Raw genomic sequence first — 20,186 nt, 5'->3', positions numbered from 1 at the left:
CTGCTACTGTACAGTAGTACTGTATGTGCTTCCTGACGGAGAAACAGCCCTGCACTGGGAGCTTTACAAAATGTTGCCGCTCGCCGGAGAGAGGGTTGTGAGTAAATCCCGAGGAGGTAATTCTTATGCAATTCTTATTTTCCGGGCCGCAGCGGCATTTTTTCTCAAAAAGGGAACCAAGTTGCTGTAACTTCAGCTTCCGAGCCTTCCTTCCGCTCTGCATCCAGGGCCGGCGAGCGAGCACCCGCTTTGTGGCCAGCCAGCCAGTCCTTGACGCAAGCGGACGATTGCTATTGACTTGGAGGCGAATTTGCCCTCGTCAAACATGGCCCTCCCGCCCTCGCCGTAGCTTCCCCCGGCCACAACGTCAGGCACGGCTACAGATTTTTCTCTCCCGGTTTCAAAATGGCTGCTCTGCCCTTCTGTGGGGATCAACCACTCGCGGAGAGGCTCATCTAATCGGAAGGTTTGTCTATAGAGGTAAGAAAAACCGTGACCAGTAATCTAAGGCAAAACTAAGCCGCTGCTGCCATTAGCTTTGAGGCGTTCCCATTGGGCCCCGAGTTTTTATGCAGCCGGCAAGAAGAGGCTCCCTAGAAAAGGAAGTTAACCCCTTCCCTTCAGAGCTCTACGTGCTACTTTTCGACGTTTCTTTCCCGTCAGCTGCAGCCGCGCGACTGCCGGAAGTAACGTAAAAGCAGGATGCCGCCGCGACGGGGCCACGCTAAGGCCTGCGAGCGCTGGAGCGCGCGTTGCATGCTGGGAAGCCATGGTCGAAGTGGGCGGCCCGGCCGGGGAGGGGAGCTGGGTCTGACCAAGGAAGGCGCTGCGTGGGGGGCAGGAGGGGGGGTTGCTCGAGATGGATTCACCCTGAGGGCTGTTGCCCTGGGAGGCCCCCCCAGGAGTTCACCTTCCCCAGCCATGCCCGGCCCCTGCAGGAGCCCTTCCAAGGTAAGGAAGGCGGCCGTTGTTTGCGCCGCTGCCCACCCAGGCTGAAGCTCCGGCTTTCAGAGCTGGAAAGGTAAGAAGGATCCTCCCAGCTGCTGCTCCTCGTCCTCCTCCTCCCCCCCCCCCGGTTCTCTTAGGCTGGTTTGGGGGGTGGGGAGGGAGACGCTCTCTTTCTTCTCTCCGCCGCCCCTGCCCCACATTTATGTACTAGGGAGAGAAGGGCTCTCGTCCGCCTCTATTCGAGGGGACCCTCAGACGCCTGGCCCCAAGAGTCGGGGGGAGTGGGGGGGGGCAGGAGAGGTGCCCCATAACAAATAAACACCGGTGTCCTCGCCCCCCCAGGGGGGGGGAGCGGTGCTTCCTTCCCAGAAAGGGGGAGACTCGTCTGTGCTTCGGGCCAGGTGCCCTTCATGGGCCGGCGGTGGGGCGGGTGCGTGTGTGTGTATGTGGGGCCGGAGAGTGAGGGACGAGTTTCGAGGCGCTTCCTCTTCCTCTCAGGATTTCGTGAGAGGCGAGGGAGATGCCCTTCCTCCCTTCAGAAAAGTTCGTGTGTGTGTGTGTGTGTAGAAATAATTAACGCGGCCGCGAAGGTGCCCCGTGGCCTTTGTTTGTCTGGGGCTGCCGGGGGGGGGGGGGTTAGGGTTTCTTTTTGGGGGCAGCTGCCAAAACGGTCTCCCGAGCCGGGCCGTGGGTGCGACTCTTTGGCCTGTAAGTACTTCAGCTCGCTCGCTTGTCTTCTGTCTTTTTCTGCCCTTCCCTTCCTTGACTTTCCAGTAGGGAATGAGGGGCCAAGGAGTCCTTGTTTTATTGTCTATTTAAATATTTTTATTTTTAAACTACTAGGAATAGGGTAGGGAAATACAAAAGGTAAAAGGAAGTGTAAGGGATGGGGAAAGGGTTTTAAGGATAGGAGAACACAAAGTATACAATCATCCAATCTATTCATATTAGGTATACAGTACATGCATCTAATCTATTCATTTTTTCAGTGCAAAAGACAACTTTGTAATCTTTTTTAAAAAATACTGTTTGTTTATCCTTTAAATATCAGCTTATATTCATGTTTTAATTTAAATCTAAGTTATTCCAACTCTATCAGGAAATCGAGACCAATTATAAAATACATCCCCTCTTTTATTGTTGATGGTGTGGTGCGGTGTTGATTTTTCACCCAAGGGGTGGATGGATACACATGTGGAGCCTTTTAAGTATGGCACCAACAACAGGGACTCATTCAGGGCCCCATTTTGTAGTATTTCATTTCCTTGTTGTTGTTGTTGTTGTTGTTGTTGTTGTTTTTTAATTAAGGCACTGTCTTCAGTTGAAAGTCACAAGAATCCCAAAGATTACCGTAAATTTGTTCCTAGGATAGGCTCAGGGAAAACTTCCACATTACTTCCCTGAAATCTTGTGGTGTGTAAGCCTGTTGCAGGTTGAGTAGCAAGAAAGATAAAGTAATGCCAATAAATTTGAGTCGAAATGTTGAGACCAATTTTTGAGTCAAAGTATAAGTATTATTTCCCAGCATAGGCCCTGGTTCAATGCAGAATTGTATTAGTATGTAAAATATCATAAATAGGGTTCTTGATAAAACTTCATATAGGAAACTTCATGGCTACAACTTGCTATTACTACTTTAATAGTTTCCAACCTTGAGATTCCTAGTTCAGATACCTTTTACTGGATCATACAGTAGTTTAGTTTCTGTTGTGAAGACTTTTTTTAGTTTGTTTCAAGAAGTCAAGTTGCTGCTTTTTCAGAACTCTTCCTGTTGCCTTCCTGGATGAGGAGCACTGAACATGTTAATACAATATTTTATTTGTTACATACTTTTTGGGACTGAAAATGGCTTTTTAATATCTCTTGCATGTGTAAACCACTGGAAATAGTTCATGTTCCTCTATGCAGAGTATAGCACAATGTTGAGCCTTTTGCTGTCAGATTCACTGTAAACAGCCATTCTATGTGACAGGAAACAAAGAGTTTGAGGCAGAGAATTAGCCTTTTCTGTGCTTTATCACATGCTCTTGAAGGTAAAGGAGAATATTTTCCTTTTATTTCCTTTTAAAAGAAAATTCCTCCCATTGATTTCCATGATGAGGGAAATAAAGAACACAGGGTTCACTGCTGGTTTAGTTTCTCTTCCTTGTTCAGGGTTTGTGTTAGATGAATGAATGGATATACTGCCCTGTTACATGTCCTTTTAATGTTTTTCAGTATGGGGGGGCCTTGACTCTGAGCTTTTTTCCGACTTATTTGAGGAAACCCATGGTGATGACTCTTCTCTCTAAGATTTTGAGCAAAAGATTTTTTTAAAAATCAATTTGGCTCCTGGGATGTTCTCCAGAGGCCATTTGGTGGATTAACAGACATTTTTTTTAAAAAAAATTAAAGTTTACTTTTTCTCCTTCATCTCAGTCTGAGCTGTCTTTAAACATTTCTGTGACCAAATATACACTGAAGTGACTGGATTGCTGTGACAATGTGAATTCACATATCACCTTGTCTTAAGAAAATGGGCCTTATTTACTCTGCACTGTTTGTTCTGAAAATTCCTTCAGATGTGACCAGAGGCAAAGATGGAAATACATAGTAAATACTGTTACCAGGTCAGGAGAGTAACTAAATTATAGGTTGGAGTCAAAGCTGTTCAAGATTAAATTAATTCCCATTTACTGCTTTCAATGAGTTTAGGTACTTGTAAATCAGAATTCACCAGAAAGGAGAATTGCAAATATCAGTCTCTAACGTCAAAGCCCAGTGGAAGTGAAATAGTTATATATGTGGTTTCTCCCTTTAAAAATTTCTGAATAATGAATATGAAAGCTTTCACATTTACTGCAGAAGAGTTGATATGGCATTGGACCATGGAGCTGATATATGCCTGTGTGATTCCACTCTAAATTGTCTTGTTTTTGCTAGAGTTGCCTTTTACTGATTATTTACATAAACGTTGACTGTGCTGGTTTTTGAAGTTGTACTAGTTATTATCATAATAACTTAAAAAAATTGAAAGGGAATTGAATTTCATAAATTCTTTGTTGTGACCCATTTTCATAAATATACTAAGGATCAAAATAAATCATCCCCATAACTGTTAAGCATGAAATAAGGTGGCTTTTAACAACTGCTCCTTAAATTAAAATGAATCCTTAGTGGGTTAAATCAGTGGCATTTTTAATTTTTTGGTGTTCCAAATACAAAAAATATTTTTAAAATTAAAAATGCATGGCTGTTGTGAGGAAACAGCACTTTCTAGAAGGCAAGTTAATAAACGGAACTATTGAATTTTGTATTGTGGTTTATTTATCCACCCAAGGAAGATTGGGTGAGTGACTATTCTGTACTCGGTTGTTCCTTTATGCTTAAGATGAATGCCATAATAGATTTACTATGACCTGCCTTCAGCTCCCTTTGCCAACCATCATCTTGTAGTGAACTTACTACAACATTTAGCCTACTGCATTTGTAAATCTGCATGCAAAATTTTGACATACATTTGGAGGGAATACAAGATCAGGGTTTGTACGTGATGGGGATGACACTTCAGTGTTTAATGCACTGGTTCTTAACCTTTGTTACTCAGATGTTTTTGGACTGCAACTCCCAGAAGCCTTCACCATCAGCTCTGCTGGCTGTGGTTTCTGGGAGTTGCAGTTCAAAAACACCTGAGTAACAAAGGTTAAGAACCACTGTTTTAATGAAAGGGGGGGGCACAGAAGACGCCTTTCTGATTTTGTTTTGTTACCAAAAGGAATTCTCTTAAATATACATACTTCATCTTAATGAACAAGGAGGAAATGAATTTTGGGCGTTTATGTTTCCCTCTTTTATTTAATGTTTTCTCCAGTTCATCCCTGGTCTGTCAAATTCCTTGGAAAATGTTTCATCAATATACTTGTCAGAATGTCTGGGGGTTGGAATGGAAATTTTGAAGCTGTGGATTGGTTGGAATCCTGTGAGTGTAAAGTTCAATGAGATTAATTCTGAAATAAGCATGGGTGGAATTGTGCTGCCTGGTCCATAGCTGTTTCTCTAAGGAAGATTTGGATGTGCTATGCTGTAGCCTAAATCTTCCTTGGTGAAAACTGCCTGGTTAAGTAGCTCTTTCTCCAAGGAAGATTTAAGTTGCAGCACAACTCAGTGGCCACTGAAAGGGACTATCACTCATCTCCAGACTTTCTTGACCTGTTCATGGTAAGGTCCTCCAGTCTCAATCCCCTACATTTTCCAGCTCTCTCAACTGCTCTTTCTCTATAGTGGGACCTGCTCACCTTGAGCTGATAAAGAAGATGAGAAACAGCAGCAGTAGTTGGACAGTGTGTGCTGCTGTCACTGCTGCAGCAAGAAGGAACTGTCTTGGGAGGGGTTTGGTGGTAGGGCTGGAGAGAGAAAGGGAGACAGAAACAGTCCACGGAGTGGTTTAGCCAGCACTCCCAATAATATAAAGTTCCTTTGGTCTGTGTTTTGGTAGGCTTTGGGTTTTGTTTATTTTTGTTTTTGACAGCTGGGTACAAGCTGTCCTCTTGCTGGATCTCTGGGTTTTCCCCAAGGAGGAATAAAACCTGCCTTGTCCCACCTTTTTGGAGTCCTTTTTAAAGAGCTTTTGGATGAATGAGAACACAAATGGGGAAAACGAAGTGGGAGAACTTGAAAGGACCAGTCTCTCTGTGTGTTATGAAAAGACCAGTGCACAAGAGACATGAAAATGAAAGAGGCATCCCTTCCTGTGCCAGAATCAGAAATGAAACAAAATGAAAGTTTTCACTATCTGCATCCTTAGTAACTATCACACATAGGACTTCACAACTTTTCCTCTAAAGGTAGCTGTGTTGGACAGGATGGTATACTGAGGGACGTGCAGTTTTGCATTCATTAAGATATTACGTTTGTGTGTGAAATGCTGGCTTTATATTTCAGTTAATTTAGGAATATTTTATCTGTTGTATAGTTGGTTGTCACATTGTTGCTTTTTCTTGGTATACTTTAATAATAAATGTAATGATTTAGCTGTATGACTCTTGTGTTCATTTTAACACTACAATAGGACCCTCATATTTGCTGGAGATTGGTTCCAAGCCCCCTGTGGATACTGAAAATTGTGGATAATAGGGAACACTATAATATGGTAAAAGGAAAAAAGAACAGAAAAATAATTTTCACATGCATTACCAGAACTGGCTACTAGAGGAAGCCAGATACCATGCTATTTATTCTTCACTAACAAGTATTCATAGCATGGTGTTTGGCTACCTCCAGTGGCTGGTTCTGGTAATATATGTAATTTTTTTCTGTATTTTTTTCTTTTAGTATTTTATATATTTTCAGACTTGATAAGTGAAACTGCAGATGCTGATCCCATGGATATGAGGGTCCTACTGTATTGAATGGAATACGGCATTTATTTAGCTAATTAAATTAGAGTTTGAAAAGCATAACATTTGGCAAAAATCCTCATGGTTTGCCTGTCAGCCTTGCCTGCTACAGCTTTAAAGACAATGCTTTTTGACTTAGCATTATTGAATGATGATATGCAATATTGGTGTCATGGTTACGCTGGCTTCTCTGTCTTGCAAATAAAACATAGAAGGTACATGTCTTTTCACTGTTTTACTCTGTCCTGTAAAACAACAGATACAACAGATAAGTTCCCTTATTAGAAGAGCTGTTACTTATGGGAGAGAATGGCGTAGGAACCAAATTAGGTCTTTGCTTCCTACTAGTTGTATGGTGCTATGGGATCCCATAGGTTCTGCATAGAAGGAGTGTTTGCATGGCTCAAATTTAACAAGACGTTCCACTTTGAACTCGAACAATAGTGACTTGCAGCAGCTAACTGCTAAAGAAATGTAATACCATCAGTTCATGTTTCCACTAGCAGTGAATGGAAGAATGTGGTCATTATATGAACACTTCAATTAATACAGATACTATAATGTTCCTAAAAGAGCAGCCTGCCTAGGTACAATCCACTGATACATTATTGATGATGTAAGCCTATGCTGGAGAAGCTAAGAACAGTGTGACTTGTTTTTTTGTATATGCATATCTGTTGTAAATCTAAAATTTAATACAGTACATTGAGAAGTAAATGTTCTCAGTATATTATAGTACACCTCAAAAAATTACTCCTTAGCCAATGTGCAAGATCGATAAAGTTTAAGGAACACATATTAGACTCTGATCGATTGTTATCATTTACATTGTGTTGATTAAGCATAAACGTTTGGATAATTTGTTTTCAAAACATTTATGTACAGTGGCTTCTGTGAGTAGGAGGGGGAGAAGGAGAAATTTTGAGGATACACTGTCATTTAGTTCCCAGCAACACATACTGTGCTGTTAGGGGGAGACTATTGTTTTTGGAGTGGATTTACAGAGTCTGTAATGAAACTGGGCTAAAATAATCTAGTCTTCTCTTCATGGGAGCTTAGAATGGACTGTTTGTGTATCTTTTGATCCAAACTTCTATATAAGTTGACATCCTATTCCCTTCATTGATGGCATGTAAGGCTCATGATGCCATAAACCATGACAAGTTTCAGAAATTAAAGTTTTGATCCCTGCCGCCTTCCAGGTCCCAAGGCTCCCTTGGGATGCTTTTTGCCATGTGGAAACCATGGGGGGGACATGGGATGGGTAGGAGTGCTTAATGTCTGCAAATTTCCACTGCCATGATGATTACATAGTATAAGTTGTGCTAGAGGATTTTAGTCATAGATTTACAAAAAGCTTTTAATAAAAATTCTGAGGAAATGTACAGCTCTTTTTACAAAGAAGGGGTCTTGTCGAGTGATAGAGTGCTACACTCAGGACACCTGGGTTCAAATCCGCATTTGGCTTTGTAAGTAATGTTGGTAACCACTTCTTGTCTAGTTCACATACTGCAAAACCCTACTGGTGTTGCCATAACTCAGAAGGGGTCACAGCATATAACCACAATAAAGCCCATTAAAAAGTTTGATGAGGGATATTTGACTGTTCTTACATAGGGGAGAAGTAAGCAGTTGTATTTCAAGAATCTCTGCTGAAAGCAGTGTTTAATCTTTTCATAAATTATGTAACCAGCATTGTACATGATTATGATTTGATCAGGGTGGATAAAAATCAATGATTTTTTTAAAAAAATAAAATTGATTTAAATTTAAAAAAAGCTTTATTTTAATATAAATCATCAAAGAAATCTGATTTTTTAAAAAATTAAATTGTGATTTAAATCAAATCTACCCTGGATCGGGTAGCTCTGGCGTGCCAGATAGTTCTGGTTTATAGATCCCATTAGTTTTAGCTAGTGTAACTTGTGATGAGAAATATTCAGAATTACAATCCAGAAAACTCTCATACAGTGTTCCCTCTAATTTTCAGCCCCGCCGGGTGGGGCTCCACCCTTCAAGTTTGTGACTCCACTCCCCCCACCTGTGTGGGCTCCCAACACCCCTCCCCACTGGGTTCTATTGTGACTGGAACTAAAGGGGGTGGAAACTATTGCTGTGGGTGCACTGAGGAGGAGGAGGAGCCCTGTGTGCAGGGGGGGGCAGAGTCATGTGCTTGTACAGTCACACACCTTAGAGGGAATCTTGGTCTCAGGGGGCCACAAGTTGCCCATCTCTGTTATAGATGATACCAATTTTTTCTGCATGGTAGAAAAGAAGGTAGGTTGGAATCCTCCAAAAGGAATCTCCTGGCCCAGTGAATGGCCAATTAATTTTGTATATAAAATTGTACAGTGATGCTTGGGGGGATAATGATTTAAAAAAGAATCCATATGTATATTCAGTTCTTTAAAAAAAACCTCTGGTTTATGAAGGCAAGATATTCTGCTTCTGTATCCACAATTCAGAATATCAGGAAATGACCTAATACTGCTGCACAATATTGTACCTGCTTTGCCAGCAAGAAAAAGGATACCAACTTTACATAGACAACCATGTCAGCAGTCAAGATATTCTACTACTATTCACATAGAGACAACAGTCAGGAGAAAATCCCAAAGTCTGGCTTTTAAAAAATTAGTTAACCATTTCTTAGCCAAACACAAAGCAGTTACCATATTTTTCCATTTCTAAGACACCATCACCCACTTTTCTAACCTAAAATTAAGAAAACATAGCTTTGAGTATTTAGCCTCTGGGCTCAGAACGTGGGACATTCCGAGTCCCTTTGCATCTGAGCCTACAGGCTCCACTTCCAATGAGATGTGTTGTAATTGGTTTGTTCAGCACAAGATGACATCAGTTCCATAAGGCTCATGATTGGAGGAAGCTAAGTCTCCTGACTGTAGGAAACTGAGCCTCATGATTGAAGGAAGCCTGTTTACAGAGGCAAGGTACAGGCCATTTTGTTCTCTCTGTATTCTCAGCTTACTTCCATGTATAAGACGCCCATCAATTTTTAGTGTAATGACTTCAGAAAAAAGTAGGGTCTTATACACGGAAAAATACGGCATCACAACTGTTTTTCGGCAAGTTCTCTAGGTAGATTTATTTTATTTTATTTATTTATTTTATTTCTATCCCGCCTATCTCATCATATTAGACCACTCTAGGCGGCTTACAGTAAAAACAACAATGTAACTTTAAGACTTTACAGCAGAAACGTAAATTAAAAAAAAAATAACAGAATAAGAAAAAAAGATCGTCAAGGGTTTTCTGTTGGGAAGGCCCGCCTATACATCAATGTTTTTAGTTGTTTCTTAAAAATGCCCAGCGAGGGAGCCGCGCGAATCTCGGGGCAAGTTGTTCCAAAGGATGTTGCTTGGAGCCACAAAGTAATCAAAATGGCCAGAAGAAACAGATTATCTATGTGCACTCAAGTACGTGTCTGTGCAACTAGAAGGTATTGGATTGTTAATCCCCAAATATTGTACATACATTTACAGTACTTCTGCCACATACACTTCTGTGTACAGCACACTCAGCCATTTATATTGGGAAAGATGTCTCGTTCATATTCTTTCCAGGCCAGTACTCTTTTATACCTGGCATATCCAAATTTGAGAGAAAGCTAAAGAAGGGTTGTGGATGCTTGTTGCAAAATTTCATTTTTAATCACTCTCACTGATATTTCGAAGGCCTTTGATAATTAAATGGGAATATATCACTAAATACCAGATGGTTGAGAGAAATGGAACTTTGTGGTTAATTGTTGTGCTGTATTTATAAGTGTCTGTCCCATGTGAAAAAGAAGTTGGTGAACTCTTTGGGTCAATGTACCTTCTAATTTTCAGCTCCATCTCTCTCGCATGTGACTTCACCATTCCATGCATGTGTGACTCTTCCATCACGTGCAGGGTTCTGTCATTACTGGAATGAAAGGAGGCAAACGTGATCACTGCACAGAGGAGGAAGAGAGCTCGTTCCCAGCATAAAGGGAACCTTGCTGTGGACACTTGGTTTGATTCAGCAAAGTTCCTCTTTTATTACTTTGCAACGCAGTCATATCTCCAGATACATTTGATTATGAACTGTGATCTTAGACTCAGACCTGCATTAACTTAATGTAATTGAAATGTAACAGACTGTTTTGGCATCACCTGGCAGGACAACGGTCCAAATAGTCTAGTCCTGGAACAAGCTGGAATTGTTAGCATGTATACATTACTAAAGGGGCAGAGGAACTGGAGACCAAATTGCTAACATGCACTGGATTATGGAGAAAATAAGAGAGTTCCAGAAAAAGATCTACTTCTGCTTCATTGGTTACACAAAAGCCTTTGACTGTGTGACCACAGCAAACTATGGCAAGTCTTTAAAGAAATGGGAGTGCCTGACCACCTTTTCTGTCTCCTGAGAAATCTATACGTGGGATAGTAAGCAGCAGTTAGAACTGGATATGCGGAAACTGATTGGTTCAAAATTGGGAAAGGAGTACCACAAGGTTGTATTTTGTCCCCCTGCTTATTTAACTTATATGCAGAATACATCATGTGAAAGGTCGGATTGGATGAATCCCAAGCCGGAATTAAGATTGCCGGAAGAAATATCAACAACCTCAGATAAGCACATGATTCCAGTCTGATGGCAGAAAGTGAGGAGGAATTAAAGAACCTCTTAATAAAGGCAAAAGAGGAGAGCACCAAAAATGGTCTGAAGCTCAACATCAAGAAAACTAAGATCATAGCCACTGGTCCCATCATCTCCTGGCAAATAGAAGAGGAAGATATGGAGGCAGTGACAGATTTCACTTTCTTGGGCTCCATGATCACTGCAGATGGTGACAGCAGCCACAAAATTAAAAGACGCCTGCTTCTTTGGGATTACAAACCTAGACAGCACCTTAAAAAGCAGAGACATCACGTGGCCGACAAAGGTCCACATAGTCAAAGCCATAGTGATGTATGGAAGTAAGAGCTGACTGCCAAAGAATTGATGCTTTTGAATTGTGGTGTTGGAGGAGACTTTTGAGAGTCCCCTGGACTGCAAAGAGATCAAACCTATCCATCTTGCAGGAAATCAAGCCTGAGTGTTCATTGGAAGGACAGATCGTGAAGCTGAGGCTCCAATACTTTAGCCATCTTATGAGAAGAGAAGACTCCCTGGAAAAGACCCTGATATTGGGAAAGTGTGAAGGCAAGAAGAGAAGGGGAAGACAGAGGACGAGGTTGTTGGACAGGGTCACCGAAGTTACCAACATGAATTTGACCCAACTCCAGGAGGCAGTGGAAGAAAGGAGGGCCTGACGTGTTCTGGTTCATGGGGTCACAAAGAATTGGACACGACTTAAGGACTAAACAACAACATACATTACTGAAATGGTGACATCTATGTTTTCTTGGGTATGTCATGAGAATGGCTGACGGTCAGATTCCAGAAGATCTCCTGTATATGGAGAATTAGTGCAGGGAAAGCGCCCCAGAGGGAGACCATAGCTGCAATAAAAGGATATCTGCAAGCGGGATCTGAAAGCCTTAGGAATGGACCTCAACACATGGGAAACGTTGACATCTGAGCGTTCAGCCTGGAGGCAGATGGTGCAGCATGGCTTCTCCCAATTTGAAGAGACACTTGTTTAGCAGGACAAGGCAAAGAGGATTGATGCCTACAGAACAGAATTTGCCATTTAATCCAACTTTTTAACCCTTTCCCTTGGTATGCATGTGCCACCTGTCAAGACAGTATATGTTAGTGGCCTTAAGTCCACGGACGCTTATGCTGTGGTAAACGTGCTTGTCTTTAATATGTTCCAAAACTACTAGCCAGATAGTGATTAATATACAAACAATGGGAAGCAGTATTCCTTCTCTACACCACAGCTTTTCAGTTCTTTTTCCTGCTGTGGACCCTAGCACTTTGTAAAGCTGTTTTTGGTATTCAAGAACCTCCAGAATACCACTCACTTGCTTGAGCTGGAAGAGAACTGGTTCCCTCTGTGTGCATTCTTCATATGAGCTCCCTTGAACAAAACAAACAGGCAAAAACCTAGCTGAGCAGTGTTAAATAATTGTGCTGAGTAACATACAGTCCAATCATATCACACTTTGCTGTGCCACAAGTTAGTGTGTTTAATGGGACATGTTGACCGCTGCAGTAGAAGAAAGCCAGAAGATAAATTCTTCATTTAGCACAGACATAGGAGAGGTTGAGATTTGGTTTGCTGTGATTAAGAGTCTTTGCACCACCTTTCCAAGTGTGTATATTACAAACTTCCGCTTTTGGTACCTCAGTCTGTGGTTGGCTTTTTTTAAAAAAATAAAAGGCATTGCTGAAGTGGTTTGAAATTTAATCTGTCCCGAGCAGAAGTGTTTTTTTCACACTTCGACACAATGCTATAGATTTCCGCTGTTATTGGATTCAAATTTGAAAACAATTCAATCCTTCTGTTTCTTACTAATTGCCATACTGAAAATGAGTTAGGCATAAATGCAAATTGACCCAGATTTTTCATAGTAAACTTGAGAGATGAGAAAACACTCCTGTCTGTGTTCTGATGGTTCTTCACCTACAATGTCTGGCAGCTCTAGTGCTATAGCTAATTTGAATCAGGCCTTCAGGAGGTAACTGAATTCACCTTGTATGTTTTGATATCTTGATTTTCTTTGTCAGTACAGTAATAGTAAAATATGCAAGTAGGTTTGGACATATTATTACTAAGATGTAAACTTTCATGAATACTGGGTGGCTATTTAGTCTATAATTCCATTCATTAGGAGCAACTATAAGATACTGTACTATGTTTTAGATAATTCTAAATCTAGTTTTTTTAGTCATTTGAGGAAATAGGGGAACAATGTAAAGGCATTTGCTTCCAATTTTAAAAGATTGTATTACTTAAAAGAATGCATTCTGTTAACTATACCAGTAATCAATTATTTCACTTCATGATTAAATGATAAATTGGAGCAGTAGATCAATTATTTTTTCCAATATTAGACTCACTCCGTAGATTAGGGTCTGGGGAAAACATATGTAGACTTTAAAAAACACTGGGGGCAATAAAACAACAAAATGTGATAAACGCTAAGCATATTAACAGAAATATAGTGTACAGAGAGCAGTATCAGAGAGCAAAATAGAAAACAAATAATGCTAAAAGATCTAAAACATCTATGAAGAGTTTTTAAAAACTGTGGAGTCTTAGAAAACAGAAAAAAAGAACTAGTTCTAAAATCCAGCTCCTGTACAAGCATGTAGGATATTGAAATACATGAAGTTAAAACAATTGAGAGAGTAAAATATTTTTCTTGGTTCAGATTAGCTTAAAAGGCAGTAAAATATGTTGCCACAATCTTGGATTCTGGCCAGAGTTAATGTTTTTAGGCAAAACACAATCTTTTCAATAATGTTTTATGAAAACTTTGTGAAACATAATGTGGGTAGTCGTAGTATATCAGGTTATATATGAAAGGCAAAGTAATTGTTCTATAAATCAAGGAATAAAGTATATTGGTATCCATGTGGCTGGATAGTTCCATGAGTTAGGTATCTTGCTGCGGAGCCAGATATTGGGAGTTTGATTCCCCACTATGCCTCCTAAAAGAAGAGTCAGCCTGTGGAGCTTTTAGCAAGTGCAAAGTCCCAGGGCACACCCCAGAAGAAGGAAATGATGAACCGCTTCTGAGTTCGTTACACCTTAAGAACTGTGGAGAGGGTCCCCATAAGTCAGAATTGATTTGATGGCCACCAGTCATCATCATTCTTTAGTAATTTTGAATGTTTAACAATGACATTTCTTTCCAGTGTTAAATCTAAAGAAATGAGAGCTACCCAGAAGGAAAAAATGTCTAGCACGTACCAGATATACCACCTCTCTCTTTTATTTTGTGTCAGTTTTAAAGTGAAATAGCAAAAAATGCTCAGGCAAGCAATTTAGAGGTTGAACAGTCTCAAGGACAAATTCCATTACTTTTAATTAAAAGGAAAAATGCATAGCTGCCAGAAACCTTGATTTGTTCAACCTTTAGACCATAGCAAAAACTGTTTCTCCTAGCCTTCCCAAACTTTGAATCATATTACAGTATATTTTCTCAGAAACATTCCTGAAGTAGTTTACTTGCAACTCTCATACCTGTTCCCAGTAGATACTGTACATTTGCTTTGGTACCATATTTTTCCCGGCTGAAGTTGGAATATGTCTTGAAAACAGAATTTTAAATACAGTGGTGCCTCGTACAACGAGTTCCCCGTTTAACGATGAATTCGCATAGCGATGGCATTTTTGCCATCGCTTTTGCGATCGTATAACGATGTTGCCTATGGGGAAAAATCGCTTTGCGATGTTTTCCCCATAGGCACCATTTTCCCCCAGCTGAGTGGCGGGAGCCTCCGAAGGAGTGCTCCCGCCGCTCAGCTGGGGGAAAATGCCTGCGGTGGCCTCGGAAGGACCCTTCCGAAGGGTCCTTCCGAGGCCACCGCTGGGATTCCCCTTCCCCGCGGCCGGCTTCCCCGGCCATGGTCGGACTCTCAGGAGTCCGACCATGCATGGGGTAGCCTGCCGCGGGTCGGATCCAAGCCGCGGGGAGAGGGTGGGGGGATCCGGATGGATCCCACCACCCTCCCCCCGCGGCCTGAGGAGGGTGGGAGGCATGGCCGGACTCTTTGGCAGCCACCGCGGCTCGGATCCGAGCCGCGGCGGCTGCTGAAGAGTCCGGCCATGCCTCCCACCCCCACCCCCACCTCCTGCGGCTTGAGAAGGGTGGGAGGCATGGCCGGACTCCTCGGCAGGCACCGTGGCTCCGATCCGATCTGAGCCGCGATGCCTGCCGAGGAGTCCGGCCATGCCTCCCACCCTTCTCAAGCCGCAGGAGGTGGGGGGGTGGGAGGCATAGCCGGACTCCTTGGCAGGCACCGCGGCTCAGATCGGATCGGAGCCGCGGTGCCTGCCGAGGAGTCCGGCCATGCCTCCCACCCTTCTCAAGCTGCAGGAGGTGGGGGTGGGGGTGGGAGGCATGGCCGGACTCCTTGGCAGGCACCGCGGCTCCAATCCGATCTGAGCCGCGGTGCCTGCCGAGGAGTCCGGCCATGCCTCCCACCCACCACCCACCTCCTGCGGCTTGAGAAGGGTGTGAGGCATGGCCGACTGTGCTTGCAGCAGCGGAAGAGGTGCCCGGTGGAGGAGAAGGCAGGAGCTGATCTGTCATTTCTCCTCCACCGGGCACCTCTTCCACTGCTGCAAGCAACTTCGGGGCAGTCCTTTGGGGGAAGCCGGGCTGTGGAGAAGAAAGGCAGAAGCCCATCCGATCTCCCCCCCCCTCCACGCCGGGCAGCTTCTCCCGCTGCTCCCGATGGTTGGGAGGGGAGATCGGATGGGCTTCTCCCTTTCTTCTCCACAGCCCGGCTCCTCCCAAAGGGCTGCCCCAAAGTTGCTTGCAGCAGCGGAGGAGGTGCCCGGTGGAGGAGAAATGACAGATCGGCTCCTGCCTTCTCCTCCACCAGGCACCTCTTCCGCTGCTGCAAGCACAGTCGGGGCAGCCCTTTGGGAGAAGCCAGGTGGTGGGGGAGAAGGCAGGAGCCGATGCCGTCTTCCCCCCCTCCCCCGAGGCTTCTCCCAAAGGGCTGCGCCCGATAGTGGGGGAGAAAACCGGATAATCCGTTCCTATTGGAACGGATTATCCGGTTTTCAATGCATCTCTATGGGAAAACACGTTTCACTTAACGATGTTTTCCCATAGCGATGTGTTTTTTTGAACCAATTAACCTCGCTATGCGAGGCACCACTGTATGTTGCACTATCCTGGAAGGTGACTTTTGTTGGTATGAAACCTAATTGCCAAATTTACAATGGCATATGAGCCCTGAATATAACTGAACTGTAAGAATTTATTTTTGTTATAGACTCTACAATTCAAATCCTTTGACATTCTCTGTTTGAAAATGGGAAGATTAATGGGGGTGGGGAGAGAAAAATGAGATTATAATAAACTTTGTGAAAGACATGTTCTCTTCAGTCAGTTGTCCACAAACTGCTGCCCTTCTGGATTACAATTCCTGTCACCTTCAACCACAATCTGCCGCATCTACCCTGTTTCCCCTAAAATAAGACCTAACCTGAAAATAAACCCTAGTATGATTTTTCAGGATGCTCCTAATATAGGTCTACCCCCCAAAATAAGTCCCAGTAAATTAAAAACCCATCCTCCACCATTGTGCAGCAAGTAGAAGATGACATGACTGTATTTGAATAAATATAGACTGTTGTACATGGAAAAAAAACACACTGAAAATAAGCCCTAATGTGTTTTTTGGAGCAAAAATTGATATAAGACCCTGTCTTATTTTCAGGGAAACACGATATCTATTCTAATGATAGAATTTGTAAACCAGTGCATCTGGAGGATGGCATTTTTGAGATATTTGGAGCTCAGATTTAAAGAATATAAAAGCTTAAACCAAGGACTCTCTTCGTCCAGCATTCTGTTTTCACAGTAGCATGCAGAAGAATCTCCATATAGCTCAGTAAAGGACTGTTTTTCTACTTTTCTTATTGTGTTAGTTTTCTAGAAGCATTATGCAGGACTGTGGATAAGAAGCTCTGGCAGGACTTTTTCGCTCCAAATCAGAAAATTATCAAGCTTACCTTAGACATGATAAAGAGAGACTGGACAGTTGTGAATGGGGATGAAGAATGGAAATCCTCTTGTGAAATATTTTCTTCCAAAATTCTGAGTTACTGTACTAAACAACTAGAGAGCACTTTATCCTGTTGCTTTAGTTGACAGCGATTTATTTTGCAATAATTAGGGCTCTTGGACTCTGTATACCTAGTATTGTCAGTGAAGAGAACTGTCACTCATGTTTGACATGTTACTGTAGAAAATACCTGTCTATCTGTTACCACTAGCTGTTCGTAGCGTAATGCAGTGGTCCTCAACCTTGGGCCTCCAGATGTTCTTAGACTTCAACTCCCAGAAATCCTGGCCAGCAGATGGTGGTGAAGGCTTCTGGGAGCTGTAGTCCAAGAACATTTGGAGGATCAAGGTTGGGGACCACTGGCGTAATGCATTTGGAATGGAAAGATCATGGCTGCTGAAGGGACAGTGCCATTGCTTATGTGATCTTAAGTGGCACTAATAGAAGCATGAGGATACAAGAGTGATATTATAGTTTTCCCTTTCCTGCATAGTGCAATCTAATATACTATGCTGATTTCATAACTCCTTGGGGTTACGAAGCCCAGTGGTTAGCCACATGTCTACAGTTTGATACAGTGGTGCCTCGCATAACGATTTTAATTGGTTCAAAAAAAAAGCCCGTTATGTGAAACATCGTTATATGAAACACCATTTTCCATAGGAATGCATTGGAAACCGGTTAATCCGTTCCAATAGGCACAGATTGCCGTCCTTAAGCGAAAAAACCCATAGGAAACATCGTTAAACGATACAATGTTTCCTCCATTGGAATGTATTGAAGCTGACTCAATGCATTTCAATGGTTTTGCGAAGTCAATTTTTGCAAATTTAAGTGTGTCATAAAAGGGTCAAAATGGTTTTAAATGCTTGGATTAGCTTCTGCACCCTCTAAAACGGATGCAAAAGTTAATTTGGCTTTGATCTGACTTTTCGTTAATTTATGGTGAATTTTCCCCCCCCCCAACTTTTGACAGCTGTCAAAATCTGACAGCTCCATTGTTTCCTATGGGGGAAGAAAAAATTCACAAAAAATTAACGAAGACTCAGCAACTGTTCTAAATGCTTGGGTTCGTTAGAGGACCCTCTAAGTCGTGTGCAAACCTGATTTGGCTTTGATCTGAACTTTCGTTAATTTATGGTGAATTGTTTTCTCCCCCATAGGAAAGCATGGAGCTGTCAGATTTTGACAGGTCCATTGGTTCCTATGGGCCGAAAAAAAAATTCACGATAAATTAACGAAAAGTCAGATCAAAGCCAAATCAGGTTTGCATATGACTTAGGGGGTCCTCTAACGAATCCCAGCATTTAGAACCGTTTTTGACCCTTCTAAGACACTTTTTAAATTGAAAAAAGAAACATCGTTAAGTGAAGCAGGGGACCTAAAATCGCATTCGTTATGTGAAGCATGGTCCCAAACTTCGCTAAGCGAAAATCGCCCATAGGAAACATCGTTATACGGTGCATATTATTTTCTAAAAAAACACATTGTCATGCAAATTCATCACTAAACGAGGCATCGTTAAGCGAGGCACCACTGTACTCTGGTACCATCTGTTCTTCTGCAGCCATCTTCTAGTGAGGGTGCCTGGTCTCCCTCTCCAGTGATGTTTGCTACAGAGTAGCAGCTTCTTGTTTCCTAGCTCACAGACTTTTCAGTTGTGTGTGGCAAATACTGTTACTGCACAAATTCACACAATCTTCAGAATGGAAGAATTGCTGCAAAAATTTGGGGGAGAGCAAGTTGAAGTTCAGCAGAGACATTTCCCAACAATTTTTGTTTGTCTTTTCTAGAGGAGTGAATGACAGTTATTCATTTATATGGGGTAGTGCTATATGTCCCATTTGGATAAAAACTAAACTTATATCTGGTAATTCTAGCCATTGATAACAACAAGCATCTTTGCCTTGAGTTGTTAATTCAGGGTTTTTTATTCAAGTATGAAAGAATGTTGAAGAAATAGAATGAGCTGTTGGGAACTGGCATAACAAAAATACTTCTCTTGTAACTAGAAATATAAAATTTCAGAAAATTTCCATTGTCTCTAAAAAAACAACACTTTTTCCCCGAAAAAAGGAAAATTTCTGAAATTTTACATCTCTATTTATAACAGACAAAACAGCATTTCATATACAGCTCTTTCTAACATTCTTATTTAACACCATTTATTTCAGCTTTAGTTTTTCTCTTGTTGGATGTACCACAACAGTACTTAAAGTGGACCAGAAATCTTGAGTCTCAGAATGGCAGAAGTATGCCTCTTTTCCAAACGTTTTCATGTTAGCTATCTACATAAGTAGTGCAGTACTTGTGCTAGCTACCTCTTACGTTGCTGTTCTCCAGGGTTGTTTCTTTGAATATGGCGTTTTTAATGCATCGTCAAATTTCTAACTCTTTATTTGCCCTAATTATAGAGAAAGAGTATAAAAAGGATAGTATGTAAATTAAGAGTACAGAAGCCTACTCGTTCACAGCCTGACTCCTGACAGTCTCCTCTATGAATTTTTTCTCCTTGTTCTCCAAGACCAGAAGTATATTTTACCCAAAATAGGATGGTGTGGAAGTTATAGAATGGTGCTTTGTTTATCTGTAAAACCACAAAAAACTGGCATACATCCTTGTTGCAGACATCCTTGTTTCACATAGCTGAAGCAGATTTTTGTTTAAAAGTAATTTCAATCTGATGTCACTGTTTTTTTTTTTTTTGCTAGTTCTGGCCTTTGAATGTGACAAACTTATTACTCAAGTTAGTATCCTAAGAATGATGAAAATATCTTTTATCTGATTAGTACTATAGATGCCTGTAAATGTAATTTATAAAGTAAAACAATAAAATGATTTTGATAATAGGACGCTTAGATATAAGGATATTGCATTTGTAATGTAGCTTTTGAAAGCATCTTCCAGGTGAAGATTTATATGGACAAGTTAGAGTCCAAAGGCTTTTGTTGTCATCCCCTGGACCTTTGTGGATAGCATCTCCTTGACCTTCACCAGCAAAATATTTAGTCCCCAGAATGGCAAATCATGCCCCAGTATATTCTGAGAAGCTCTACTTTGTCTTCTAATGATATTCCATCTGCCCACCCCAGCCTGGGTCATTTTTTTCTCCCAGACTTTTACATAATATAGACCAGTCTTAAGTTTTGTTCATAAAAGAGGGAGGGGTATACA

The 20,186-nt window shown here is 41.8% G+C and overlaps 1 protein-coding gene across 7 annotated transcripts in view; it reads left to right on the top strand.

Moving 5' to 3' along the window:
* Positions 1-362: 362 nt before the first annotated feature.
* AFTPH (aftiphilin) overlaps positions 363-20,186 on the top strand; it is a 61,824-nt gene continuing 42,000 nt past the window's right edge. For 3 of the 7 annotated variants that reach the window (XR_013537325.1, XM_020803357.3, XM_020803353.3), the window contains exon 1: positions 831-1,021. The gene's annotated coding sequence lies outside the window, so the exon portion shown is untranslated. Of the gene's footprint in view, positions 481-793; positions 1,022-1,413; positions 1,657-20,186 lie in introns of those variants that run through there. The other 4 variants (XM_020803355.3, XM_020803354.3, XM_078377398.1 and 1 more) reach the window with 4 other exon arrangements.

The sequence above is a fragment of the Pogona vitticeps genome, chromosome 1 (genome assembly GCF_051106095.1).
Source record: "Pogona vitticeps strain Pit_001003342236 chromosome 1, PviZW2.1, whole genome shotgun sequence".
Taxonomy (NCBI): Eukaryota; Metazoa; Chordata; class Lepidosauria; order Squamata; family Agamidae; genus Pogona; species Pogona vitticeps.
The sequence above is the reverse complement of the archived record's forward strand: the minus strand, read 5'-3'. Positions and strand labels throughout refer to the sequence as shown.